We start from the raw sequence: 13,795 nt of genomic DNA on the forward strand, positions 1-13,795 counted from the left end.
GCACAGTTTTCTCAAGTTTATGTGGATGGTTTCCATAATCTATGAATTTGAGTCCAGGAGAGTAAAGTGATGTTAAATTTTCACTGCAGATGCAGGGTGTTGAGTCTGGCAAAACTGAACACCTCGGCTTATAAGATTTGCTTTATTATGATGATTAATAAAAAGAGGGAGAAAGACCAGAGCATTGCTCTAGCACACGTGACACTGGGAACATGGGACCCTGTGCTTGTGACTTTTATGTTGTATTCATGGCACCACTTACCAGGCCACCGATTTTTCTTTCCTCTGCGTTCACAAGTTCTAGGATTCTAAAACGAAACAAATGGAAGCTGGTGGACAGGGATTTCAAAGAGGAGGCTTTCGCTCTACGTAACTGCATGTTTTAGGGTGAGTGTAGCTCTAAGTAACTGCATGTTTTAGGGTGAGTGTAGCTCGGTGCAGTCCTAATGTCGCGGCTGTGCCTGAGAGGGGAGTGAGCCAGACAGACTGCTCACATGTCCAGGCCTGGGACTCTGCAGGCCGACTTGAAGGTGAGTTTCCGCTTGTCTGTATCTAAAGAGGAATGGAGGGTTTGGAGGGACGGGTAAATATGCAACCAGTCGGTGACGCTGGGTTCTTAGCCGTCTGTCCCCCAGCAGTGAAATTGGCTCACACTGACGCTGCGCGGGCTTGAGAACCAAAACTTCCAAGGACAGGTTTCCAAAAGTGACACGGCGGTGCTGGTGGTGGTGAACTCGGGAGGGGGGTGGTTCTACTTGCACAGCTCTTCCAGGAGAGCTGGAGCTAAATTTGGGGGGATGGCGGGTGGAGAGAGCTTTAGCTTGCACAGCAGCGGGGATGTCGAGGCACGCAGAGGCGGGGCTCCCGGCGACGGGGCGTGTCTCTGCCGCCGGGGGCGTGGCCTCAGCAGAAGGGGCGGAGCATCCCCCTCGGAGGCGGGGCGGAGGGGGCTGCCCTTCCGCCTGGACCCCAGAGAAGCCCAGGGGTACAGCGGGTGGAGCGAGGGGCGGGGCTGCTGCGCGACCCGAGCAGGCGGGGCTTCGGTTGACAGAGGGGCGGGACGGCTCCCCAGCTCCCGCGGGTGCGCCAATTTCGGCGGTAGTGGCGGGATCGAGCCTCAGGGGACAGCGGGTTGCAGGCGTGGACAGCTCGGCGAGAAGCCGGGTGAGGGCTCGCGGGAGCGCCCTTCCTCGGGAGGCTTTTCCCTCTTTTTTTCCGTTCGGCCGCTGCGCCGGGCGCCTCTCCTCGCACTCCCCTCACGCCTTTCTGAACCGCTACACCCTGCGGGAGCCGGTTCTGCAGCCGAGGTTGGGTGCCGAGCCGAGGTTGGGTGCCGGGCCGCGAAGCGGTTCCGGGTTTCGGGGTCACAGGTCAGAGTTGACTCCCTGCAAAGTGCAGCCGGTTTGAAATGCAAGATGGCGGCGGCAGGGCGCTGAGAGGCGCGGCAGCCCCTGCAGGTAGCGGCAGAGCCGGGCTCCTCGACGAGCGGCTGGAGTCCCCCGGGGTGTGCGGGGCGGGGCGGTGGGTGGGGGTGGGGGGCCCGTCAGCGCAGTCTGTTTGACGGGGGTGGGCAGGGGAGGCGGGAAGCGCGGGACTCGGACCCCGGGCGCAGGTCCCCGGGGCTGGGCGCTGCACCCCCGGCGGCGTGTCCGAGGGGAGGGACGGGGCCTGGCGGGCGGGGAGCCGCTTCTGGAAGGCAGAGCCCCCGTCTTCCCACTCTCGGTGTCTAGGGGTCCCTCTGGGGACACAGCCTCCTAACTTCCCGCCCTCGGGGTCTGCTGCTGGCGTTGGGGGTGGGGGGCGGACTGTCAGGGCGACTGCGCGGCTTGGGAATGAAGTGGGGACCCCCCCGGAGGCCCCTGGCAATACTGAGGGTCCTGGCCTCAAGGGGATTCATTTACCCTGACTGTAAAAAAGACATTTTTATCGCTGAGGCCGAGAGCGTCGGTGTTGGGGCCATTGATGCCTCGGGAAACTTGGGGTTCTTGTATCTGTGTGTGGGGAGGTTGGGGAGGCTAAGCCTGCAAGCACCCCACTTCTGGAAAGGCTGGGCACCCGTCTCGACTGCAGACGCCCCCCCCCCATTTTATTTCAGTTTTGTTTGCGGGACAAGGTTCAGAGTTAAGTCCTTGAGAACTGCGCGGGGTTTGGAGAAGCCCCGACACCCCGGGAGAAGTGAATCTAAAGGAATGGGCGTGTTAACCCTTCGACTCCCAGGCCTGCAGAGAAGACATGAAGACGTGTTGGAAGGAAGGGCTGGGAAAGGAGATGCAATGGCAGAAAACAAAACCCTACCCTGATAGCAGTCCCTTTCCCAGCGTGTTTACACCAAAGTTCTAGGTGAAGAGACTTGAAATTCTTTGCTTTATCGGGTTTCCTCACCACCACCACTCCCATCTGGGTAAAAGTCCCCAAAGTGCAAAACCCTTTGCTCTCCTAGCTTAGGATATGCTGCTCTTCCTAGTTTAGGATATAGAAGGAGCAAGCTGTCTAGCCGGGCTTCAGCCGCACACTTGCAGGTGTCGGGAAAGGAAGATGGGAAGAGACTGGGCAGAGCAGTGTTCCTTGGTGCTTTTTCTGTCAAATCACCGCAGCACTGATCTTTGCAGAGGTGTGAGGATGGGGTAGTCATGAAATGTGCTGAAGGGCTAACCTTAGAGACAGAGAAGATGTATGTACCCTGGGAGTCTATGTAACTTAACAAAAGAATCAGTTCTCTTGGAGGTTTGTGGATACTTGAAAAAGCAAAATGGTAGGACTGGAAAACTGAGTGAGTTCACAGTTAAGAAGTAGTGGCTCTTTGTTAGGGTGGAGTGGATGTGTGTTTGCCCTGCATAAGTGCACCATTCAGTTTGTTAGTATTGCTTATTGTTTCCCAGTCTTTGTCTGAAAGCTTTAATTTGTGTTTGGCCCTAAGGAAATCATCTTTGTTTCTGAAAATTTGCTCTGAAAAAGTCATCTGTTTTTAAGTCAACAGTAAAGATCAACAGAAATTGGCCTGAAGTGAGATACTCGCTTTAGTAAATCCATGCATTTTTAAAACTTCTTAATTAGTAATTCTGACTCTGATTCTAAGCAAAAGAAATGTGAGGACTGCCAAGACAAATCAGCCAACAGTATATTTCTTAAGGGCTTTCATGAATATTTACCCTTAGTTTTTCTCTCCTTACCGTTTTTTAAGGATAAGCAGATTTAACTTTATGCAATCTTGGGTCCTTTTGTTGAGGGATAGGAGGTACCTGGACAGTACCCGCCTAGAAAATGGGAGTGGTGACAGGTGTGGGTTGGCTAGGTGGAGGCGGGGCTTGGGTGTTAAAAGCTAGACCTGTGGGCTTTTCTTCCTCTCTCTGTCCAGGTCATCATCTGAGTATGAGCTCTGTTCTACTCTTTCTCTCTCTCTCTGCCTAACATGTGAATGTTCTCAGTTTTCCCGAATAAAATACAATTTCCCAAATAAAGTTATTGAACATCGTGCCCTCTTCTCAATTCTTTGTTGAGATAATGCAAGATGAACTTAAAAAAATTTTTTTAAAAAAAATATTTATTCCCTTTTGTTGCCCTTTTTTTTTGTTGTTGTTGTTGTAGTTATTGTTGTTGTTACTGATGTCATTGTTGTTGGATAGGACAGAGAAAAATGGAGAGAGGAGGGGAAGAGAAAGATAGACACCTGCAGACCTGCTTCACCGCTGTGAATCGACTCCCCTTGCAGGCGGGGAGCCGGGGGCCCATCCTAGTATTTTTGTTTTAAAGATTTTATTTATTTATGAGAAAGATAGGAGGAGAGAAAAAGAACCAGACATCACTCTGGCACATGTGCTGCTGGGGATTGAACTCGGGACCTCATGCTTGAGAGTCCAAAGCTTTACCACTGCGCCACCTCCCGGACCACCCATCCTAGTATTTTTTTTTTTAAAAAGAGCCTTAATGTCTTCAACAGAACTGCTTTATTATTTTATTTATTCATTTATTATTGGATAGAGACATAGAGAAACTGAGGAGGGAGGGGGAAATAAAGACGGAGAGATACAGAGAGACACCTGCAGCCCTGCTTCACCACTTGTGAAGCTTTCCCCCTGCAGGTGGGGACCAGGGGCTTGAACCTGAGTCCTTGGCACTGTAATGTGTGCGCTTAACCAGGTGTGCCACCGCCTGGCCCCCAGAACTGCTTTTTAAAACAGTAACGTTCTTTTTTTTTAATATTTTATTTATTCCCTTTTGTTGCCCTTGTTGTTTTATTGTTGTAGTTATTGTTGTCATAGTTGTTGGATAGGACAGAGAGAAATGGAGAGAGGAGGGGAAGACAGAGGGGGAGAGAAAGATAGACACCTGCAGACCTGCTTCACCGCTTGTGAAACGACTCCCCTGCAGGTGGGGAGCCAAGGCTTGAACCAGGATCCTTATGCCAGTCCTTGTGCTTTGCACCACCTGCGATTAACCTGCTGTGCTACAGCCCGACTCCCAGAACTGCTTTTTAAAAACATTTTAAATATAAAGTAGATTTAGAGCTGCACATTTGGAATATTATTGTACATGTGTACAGATCCTCTGTTTCCTCCAAAGTGCATGTAGCTCTAGTTTTCTGTTCAGTTTTGAACAGATTAGGCTGGGTGAACCAGAGTGGCATTGATTCCAGATGGCTTGAAAATACGCTAAGACTGGAAACATAAATGTTCCTGTGCTAATGAGAGTCTTGAGAATGTCTTCCTTTATCACTGAGGTTATTACTTCACTATATTGGAGGAGACAGTTCATGATGCATCATTTCCTTTACTTCTTAATTTTTTTGTAGTGAATTAATGTTGATTTACAAATTACAAGATAACAGGGGTGCAATTCCACACCTTACCCACCTCCAGAGTTCTGCATCCCCATTCCCTCCATTGGTAACTGCAGTGGTTCTCCCAAGTTATTTTACTTTTAATGATGCTTGAATTATAAGTTGATTTTTTTCAATACATTTGAATAAAGTTCTACAACTACTTTATTAATGAACTTATTAGCATAGATGAATTGGTTCATTTTGGAGATTTTTTTCCTTTTTGTGTTTTATTTTGCATCCAGACCAAAGAAAAAACTGAAAAGTGGTTTGTGTATTACACATTTTTTTCTTGTAATGTTGAGTACAAAATATGACATTTGGAACTTTGCTGTGAATTGTGGCTATATACTTAAATGATTACGAGTGTAGCTAAATGAGAAAATAACCTTTTTATAGGGCAGAATTATGAATTTGGGCTATTTGATGACTAACAGTGTTGAAAGTTTTATGCTGTCAATTTGAATAAAGTGTCACTGTGGCATGGAGAAAAAGAAGGAACTTTATTTTTAATTTTAGATCTGGTGTTGAAAATCTGCAGGGAATCGTACATTTTATTTTGTGTAAAGTTAGTGTGTTTATTCCAAAAATGCTTACAGTAAGGAGAGAAAAACTAAAGGACCAGGATCAACACACAGGTATTGACTGCTTTCCCTTTAGATACTGGGACAGGGACTTACTTATCATAGTATCTAGAGGAGACTTTACATTTACATATCAACAAGTTAAAGCAACACAACCAAATACTTGTCTTTGAAGGTATATAGTGTGTGGGCAAAAAAGTGCTTGTCTCACAAGTCATCTTTGAGGCTGTTATCTCTTTGTATGTGGGAGGAAATGCAAGTTAAGGAAGCATACAAATTAGTATCTTGTTGGTTTTTCCTTTTTCTTGTCCTTTTTTTTTTTTCCTTCTAGGGCTTCACTGGTCTGGGCTGATTTACAGATTTTCAGATAAAGACAGAAAGAGGGAAACAATGTACAGCACCAAAGCATCCTGCAAATCTGGGTCAAGCACATGGTAAAACAGCACTCTATCTAAGTGAGCTATTTTGCCTTCCTTTTGTTTTAAGAAGACTTTCTGGTCTTCCCAGTATTGCTTACAGCTGTGAAAAAGAGCAAGAATGTCCATGAGAGTAGGGGAGTCATCCTAGGTCAGAACAAAGGAAGCTTATCCACTACATTCCTTGAACTGAAAAGGGGACCTGAATTTATCATTATTTTTGCCAACTTCCTTTCACAACCAGCCCTAGAACTCAGGTTTTTAAAAAAAATTTTAAAAGATTTTTAAAAATTTATTTTACGTTTTGTTGCCCTTTTTTAAATTGTTGTAGTTATTATTGTTGTTGTTGATGTTGTCGTTGTTGGATAGGACAGAGAAATGGAGAGAGGAGGGGAAGACAGAGGGGGAAAGAAAGAGATGCCTGCAGACCTGCTTCACCACCTGTGAAGCGCCGCTGCAGGTGGGGAGCCGGGGGCTTGAAGCGGGATCCTTACGCCAGTCCTTTTTGTTTTGTGCCACATGCGCTTAACCCGCTGCGCTACTGCCCGACTCCGTAGTTAATACTTTTTAAAAGTAAAACAAAACAAAACAAAACAGCCTAATTGAACTATTCAGAAGTAAATGCAGTTATTTGCCAGTTGAGTCATCTCCTCAGTTGCCACATGTGCACCACATGTAAAAGTAAACATGTACTATTTCTTTCAGTCCTCATAATATTAAAGATATTCTCATTAACTCCAGTTTACACACGAGAGGACTGTCATTTGTCTAAGGCTACATAGCGAATAATAACAAAACCTCCGGAGTCCAAGCTCTTCCTCTTTATTTATAATGTATCTTCTCCTGCTAAAGCTACTCATCTGTTTTATCATGAATACATATTTTTGAGGGACTAGGGAAATTGCATAGTGGTTATGCAAAAGATTTTTGGGCTTGAAGGTTCAAGGTCCCAGGTTCAATTCCGTAGCACCACCATAAGTCAGAGCTGAGCAGTGCTCTAGTTTGTGTGTGTTCAGATGACTGAATTTTGTTAAATTTTACTCATGCTAAGTGTTAAAGAGATACTTTGAAGTAGAAGGTTGTTCTAAAGTAGTTTCTGAATGGAGATCTTAAATGACCTCAAGTGAGTAAGCTTTTTCTTTTTTAAAAATTTTTAAAATTTTTAAAAAATATATTTATTTATTTACTCCCTTTTGTTGCTCTTGTTGTAGTTATTACTGTTGTTATTGATGTCATTGTTAGAAAGGATAGACAGAAATGGAGAGAGGAGGGGAAGACAGAGAGGGGGAGAGAAAGGTAGACACCTGCAAACCTGCTTCACTGCTTGTGAAGTGACTGCCCTGCAGGTGGGGAGTTGGGGCTTGAACTGGGATCCTTAAGCTGGTCCTTGCACTTTGCACCACCTGTGCTTAACCCGCTGTGCTACCACCCAACTCCTGAGTAAGCTTTTTCTCCTTCTTTTTAGAAGTTTTTGTCTATAAAATGGAAATACTGGCAAGACCATAGGATAAGAGGGGTACAATTCCATAAAATTCCCACCACTGGAACTCCATATCTCATTCCCTCCCCTGATAGCTTTCCTATTCTTTAACCCTCTGGGAGCATGGACCCAGGGACATGATGGGGTGCAGAAGGTGAAAGGTCTGGCTTCTGTAATTGCTTCCCCGCTGAATATGGCATTAAGAGGTCGATCCATACTCCCAGCCTGTATTTCTCTTTCCCTAGTGGAGCAGGGCTTTAGGGAGGGGGGGCTCCAGGACACATTGGTGGGGTTGTCTGCCCTGGGAAGTCCTGTTGGCATCATGGTAGCATCTGGAACCTGGTGGCTGAAAATGAGTTAAGATAGAAAACAGAGCAAGGGGGGTCGGGTGGTGGTGCAGCAGATTGGCTGTCTTTCTCTCCCCCTCTCTGTCTTCCCCTCCTCTCCATTTCTCTCTGTCCTGTCCAGCAGCGAACGACATCAACAATAATAACAACAAGGCTACAACAACAAGGGCAACAAAAGGGTAAAAATATGGCCTCCAGGAGCAGTGGATTAACGGTGCAGGCACTGAGCCCCAGCAATAACCCTGGTGGCAAAAAAAAAAAAAAAAAAGAAATCAGATTAAGTTGTTGACTAATGAACCTAAAGGCAAGAATGTTGTGGATGGAGATTTGGCGGTCTCCATTTTGGAAAAAGCTAGTAGATCTATTTTAGATATATTCCTTGAGAGCTTGTTTGAAGGTTCTAGTAGGGAAGCGCAGCTACTCGTATACCCTCAACTAAAGACTGGTCAGAAGACTGGTCTGTCTCTATTCGGGGGAAAGCTGTCCTCTTCAATGCAGCTTCGGGAGGGACGCACATGGAGCAGTGAGAGAGGAAGGGGACACCCACCTAGCCAGCCAGATCAGCTGAATCAACCCTGGCGATCAATGGGGTGACAGATCACCCTCACATCCATATTTTAGGTATATTCCAAGGGATCCATGACCCAACTCAGGTGCAGGTGCAGGTGAGTAAGCTTTTCATCCAGAAGTATTGAGGAACTCCTTTGTTGTGTAGCTAGCTGCCTGTGCCTTTATGCATATTAGTAGATGTTCTCTAGAAACTCATTCAGTAAAAACATCTTGCAGTTACTGTGTAATTTAAGAATGGATTCAGTCAGCTCACCAATTTCCTATACTTTTAATAATTCATTTTAGAAATAGCCTCTCCCATTAAAAAATTCTTTATTATCTTTATTAGTTAGAGCCAGAAATCTAGAGGAAAGGGGGTGGTAGAGAAGAGAGAGACAGAGAGACACCTGCAACACTTCTTCACCACTCAAAGCTTTCCCCCTATAGGTGGGGACTGTGGCCTCAAATCCTGTCCTTGAGCATTCTAATGTGTGTGCTCAATCAGGTGCACCACCACCTGGCCCCAGCCTTTCCCATTTTGGCATCTGTTTCATATCTTCTTGTAGGTGTATGGCTAGGGAGTGACCAAATGAAGTGAAATGTAGAATTCCAGACTGTAGAGAAAAGATTCCTCCACTGGACTTTATAGGAAAATGCTATTGCTTTTCATGAAATTGCCTATTCAGCTTAAACTTTAACTAAATCTACACTATTTGACTAACCACTTAACTCTTAAAATTTGTACTTAATGGAGGTCGGCTGATAGTGCACTGGGCTATGTGCACATAGTGAAGTGCAAGAACCCATGTAAGGGTCCTGGTTTGTGCCCCAGGTTCCCCACCTTTCAGGGGGTTGCTTCACAAGTGGTGAAGCAGGTTTGCAGGTGTGTATCTTTCTTTCTCCCTCTCTATCTTCCCCATCTCTCTCAGTTTCTGTCCTATCCAAAAAATCAAATAAATAATAGCCACAGGAGCAGTGGATTCATAGTGCTGGCACCGAGCCCCAACTGTGGAGGCAAGAAAAGAAAAAAAAACTGTACTTAATAATATCAGGAAGCAAAAGATAAGGTATTTGGAGGAAGTCATCTTAAATGTTCATTCACTATAGGTTACAAAGTTTCATTGCCTAAAGAACAAATTTTTCTTAATCCTTCAAGAACATTATTTGCTACTATTTAATGAGAAACAGTATTCTGGTTACTGACCAGAATTGTTTAAATCATTTGCTTTTTTTTTTTTTTTTTTAGATTTAATTTATTTATTAATGAGAAAGGAAGAGAGAGAAAGAACCAGACATCACTCTGGTATGTATGCTGCCGGGGACTGAACTCAAGACCTCATGCTTGAGAGTTCAATGCTTTATCTACTGTGCCACTTCCCAGGCCATGCTTTTGCTTTTTTAAAATCAGAAGCAGTTTTAATTTTTATTAAATTTTACTGTTAAGTTTACCTAGTGTGGGAAATACATTTTGTATTTCATTTTTCATTCAATTTGACTTTAAAGCACAGTGCTTCACAAAGTCATTTGGTCATAGCTTTTAAGTCATTTTACTATTTACTTTAGGAGTTAAATCCCATTGGTTTATTTAAGTAGTATTGGCTTGAATGCATGGTAGACTAGGTTATAAGTATCAGTAGGTTTAAGTAGAAGCATAAACACATACCTCTTTCTAATCCTTACTTTAACTGAGTTGTCTTTCACCGTTTTTGTTTATGGCTTAAAAATTAAGGTGGTGGGGGTTGGGGGTTAAGCGCAGGTGGCGCAAAGTGCAAGGACTGGCATAAGGATCCTGGTTCGAGCCTCCAGCTCCCCACCTGCAGGGGAGTCCCTTCACAAGCAGTAAAGGAGGTCTGCAGATGTCTCTCTTTTTCTCCCCCTCTGTCTTTTCCTCTTCTCTCCATTTTTCTCTGTCCTATCCAGCAACGACATCAGTAACAACTATAATAATCACAACAACGATAAAACAAGGGCAACAAAAGGGAAAAAAAAATAGCCTTCAGGAGCAGTGGATTTGTGGTGTAGGCACCGAGTCCCATCAATAACCCTAGAGGCAAACAAATAAAATAAAATAGAAAAAAATTGAGGTGGTAAAATAAATAGAATAATGGACTCTCAGGTATGGGGTCCTCAGTTTGATTCCTGGTATGTACCAGAGTGGTGCTCCAATTAATAAATAAATCTTAATTTTTTTTTGCATCTCTTTCTTCCTTCCTTCCTTTTCTTTCTTTCTTTCTTTCTTTCTTTCTTTCTCTCTTTCTCTCTTTCTCTCTTTCTCTCTTTCTCTCTTTCTCTCTTTCTTTCTTTACCAGAGCACTGCTCAGCTCTAGTTTATGGTGGTGCAGGATATTAAACTTGGGTCTTGGGAACCTCAGGCTTGAGAGTCTCTTTGCACAACCATTATGCTATCTACCATTGCCCTTTTTTTCTTTTTCTTGCATTTCTACTGATCTTGGGTTTGGCATTTAGAGTCTTCTTTTATTTATTTATTTATTTATTCCCTTTTGTTGCCCTTGTTGTTTTTTATTTTTGTGGCTATTGTTGTTGTTGATGTCGTCATTGTTGGATAGGACAGAGAGAAATGGAGAGAGGAAGGAAGACAGAGAGGGTGAGAAAGACAGACACCTGCAGACCTGCTTCACCGCCTGTAAAGCGACTCCCCTGCAGGTGGGGAGCCGGGGGCGGGGGGACTCGAACCAGGATCCTTACACCGGTCCTTGCGCTTTGTGCCACATGCGCTTAACCCACTGTGCTACCGTCTGACTCCCTCTTTTTTAAAAATTAATTTATTTATTAATGAGAAAGATAGGAGGAGAGAGAGAGAACCAGATATCACTCTGGTACACGTGCTGCCGGGGACTGAACTCAGGACCTCATGCTTGAGAGTCTGATGCTTTATCCACTGTGCCACCTCCTGGACCACAGATTATTCTTTTTAAGATTTCTATGGAGAAATTACAGCTTTTTTCAAAGTTACATATGTTTATAAAAAGTCAACACATGAACTTTAAAAATTCCTGAGACTAGGAGCCGGTGGTAGGTCAGTGGGTTAAGTGCACATGGCACGAGGCACAAGGACCAGAGTAAGGATCCCAGTTTAAGCCCTAGACTCCCCAACTGAGGTGTGGGGGTCACTTCACAAGCAGTGAAGCAGGTCTGGAGGTGTCTATCATCTCCCCCTCTATCTTCTCCTCATCTCTCGATTTCTCTCTGTCCTATCCAACAACAACAGCAACAATAACAACAAGGGCAACAAAATGGGGAAGATGGCCTCCTAGAGCAGTGGATTAGTAGTGCAGGCACTGGGCTCCAGAGATAACCCTGGAGGCAAAAACAAAAAAGAAAAAAAAAATCCTAAAACTGAGTTGTGTCTAGAACAATAACGTGATATTACTTTTTTTGTAGGACATGGCAGATAGGTACTTTGGACCTGCTGGTAATGATGGCCTGAGCTAAACACCTAATCTGAAGGAACATCCTTCAGTGTCAAAGGACAGAATGCTGAGGAAACTGGCAAGTATGTGCTTTGTTTTGGTACAGTAAAAGTCAGATAATGAATGTACTCAGTTTAGATTCCATAACACTATATTTGGGATAAGTTTTAAAAGCTTGACTTAATTTTTTTATTTTTTAAATATTTATTTTCTTTTGTTGCCCTTGTTTTATTGTTGTAGTTATTATTGTTATGATGTCATTGTTGTTGGATAGGACAGAGAGAAATGGAAAGAGGGGAAGACAGAGGGGGAGAGAAAGATAGACACCTGCAGACCTGCTTCACTGCCTGTGAAGCGACTCCCCTGCAGGTGGGGAGCCGGGGGCTCAAACTGGGATCCTTATGCCAGTCCTTGCATTTCACGCCACCTGCACTTAACCCACTGTTACCACCCAACTCCCAAAAGCTTGACTTTAAAGGCAGCAAATACATACTTAACATTAAAAAAATTTGTTAGTGATTTATAAGATTATATGAACAAACTACACCAAAATTCTGTGCCATCCCACTGTAGTTCTCACAAAGTCTTAGAGACAATTTCATGCACACATACACATACACATTCTTTCTCAGTCTTATGTGCTTTGATTCTGTACATTCTAAATATGAATAAAAACCATTTTGTAGTTGGTCTTTCAATTTTTTATTTTTATTTTTTCCTTCACCAGAGCACTTCTTAGCTCTGGCTTAGGGTAGTGCCAGGAATTGAACCTGGGATCTTGGAGAGTCAGGCTCTTTGTATAACCATTATGCTATCTCCCCAGCCTAGGTCTTTCACTTTTTTTGTTTGTTTGTTTTTTACCAGACACCACTCTGGTACATGTGCTGCTGGGGGTTGAACTTAAGACCTCATGCTTGGGAGTCAGGCTGTAGCGCAGCAGGTTAAGCGCAGGTGGCACAAAGCACAAGGACTGGCATAAGGATCCCGGTTCGAACCCCGGCTCCCCACCTGCAAGGGAGTTGCTTCACAGGCGGTGAAGCAGGTCTGCAGGTGTCTATCTTTCTCTCCTCCTCTCTGTCTTCCCCTCCTCTCTCCATTTCTCTCTGTCCTATCCAACAATGACAACAACAACAATAATAACTACAATAACAATAAAACAACAAGGGCAACAAAAGGGAATAAATAAATAAAATAAAATATTTTAAAAAAGACCTCATGCTTATAAATGGAAAAAAAAGACAGATTAGTGGTTTTTCAATCTCTTAATGATGATCTCACTTAAAATTAAGAATAACATTGTTTTGTTAGACTGAAAAATTAGACATACTTCTTTATGAAAAATAAAACTATTTTCAGCAGAAAATTACTTTTAGATCAGACTCATAAGCTTTATCATCAAAAAGAAAAGATTACTTTTTAGTGTTACGTTTACATATCCATTTTAATGTACATGCCAATAGGAGGTAGAAAACTAGGATGCTAGTAACTCAAGAAACTTAAAAAAAAATTTTTTTTTTAAGATTTTTTACTTATGTAGTACGGGAGGTAGAGCAGTGATAAAGCTTTGGACTCTCAAGAATTAGATCCTGAGTTCAATCCCTGGCAGCACATGTGCTAGAGTGATGTCTGGTTCTTTCTCTCTCCTCCTGTCTTTCTCATAAATAAATAAAATAAAATAAAAAAAGATTTTGTATTTATTTATGAGAAATATTGGAGGAGAGAAAGAACCAGACATCATTGTGGTACATGTGCTGCCGGGGAGTGAACCCAGGACTTCATGCTTGAGAGCGCAATGCCTTATCCACTGTACCACCTCCTGGGCCAATTATAACTCATGAGATTTTTCAGAGACATTTCTTCTTTTTTCTTTCTTTACTCTTTTTTTTTTTTTTTCTCCAGGGTTATCTCTGGGGCTCGGTGCCTGCACTACTAATCCACAGCTTCTGCTTCTGGAGGCCATTTTCCCCATTTTGTTGCCCTTGTTGTTGTTGTTGCTGTTGTTGTTGGATAGGACACAGAGAAATTGAGAGATGAGGGGAAAATAGAGGGGAAGAGGATAGACATCTGCAGACCTGCTTCACTGCCTGTGAAATGACCCCCTCACCTCAGGTGGGGAGCGCAGGGCTTGAACCGGGATCCTCACTCTGGTCCTTATGCCTTGGCCATGTGCGC

General features: G+C 43.9%; 1 protein-coding gene across 8 annotated transcripts in view; it reads left to right on the forward strand.

The window, feature by feature from the left end:
- The first annotated feature begins 1,032 nt into the window (after positions 1-1,032).
- The window catches only part of ZHX1 (zinc fingers and homeoboxes 1), a 37,613-nt gene continuing 24,850 nt past the window's right edge, over positions 1,033-13,795 (forward strand). For 5 of the 8 annotated variants that reach the window (XM_060195510.1, XM_060195530.1, XM_060195515.1 and 2 more), the window contains exons 1-2: positions 1,171-1,457; positions 11,595-11,706. The gene's annotated coding sequence lies outside the window, so the exon portion shown is untranslated. The other 3 variants (XM_060195519.1, XM_060195505.1, XM_060195535.1) reach the window with 1 other exon arrangement.

The sequence above is a fragment of the Erinaceus europaeus genome, chromosome 1, assembly GCF_950295315.1.
Source record: "Erinaceus europaeus chromosome 1, mEriEur2.1, whole genome shotgun sequence".
NCBI classification, from domain to species: domain Eukaryota; kingdom Metazoa; phylum Chordata; class Mammalia; order Eulipotyphla; family Erinaceidae; genus Erinaceus; species Erinaceus europaeus.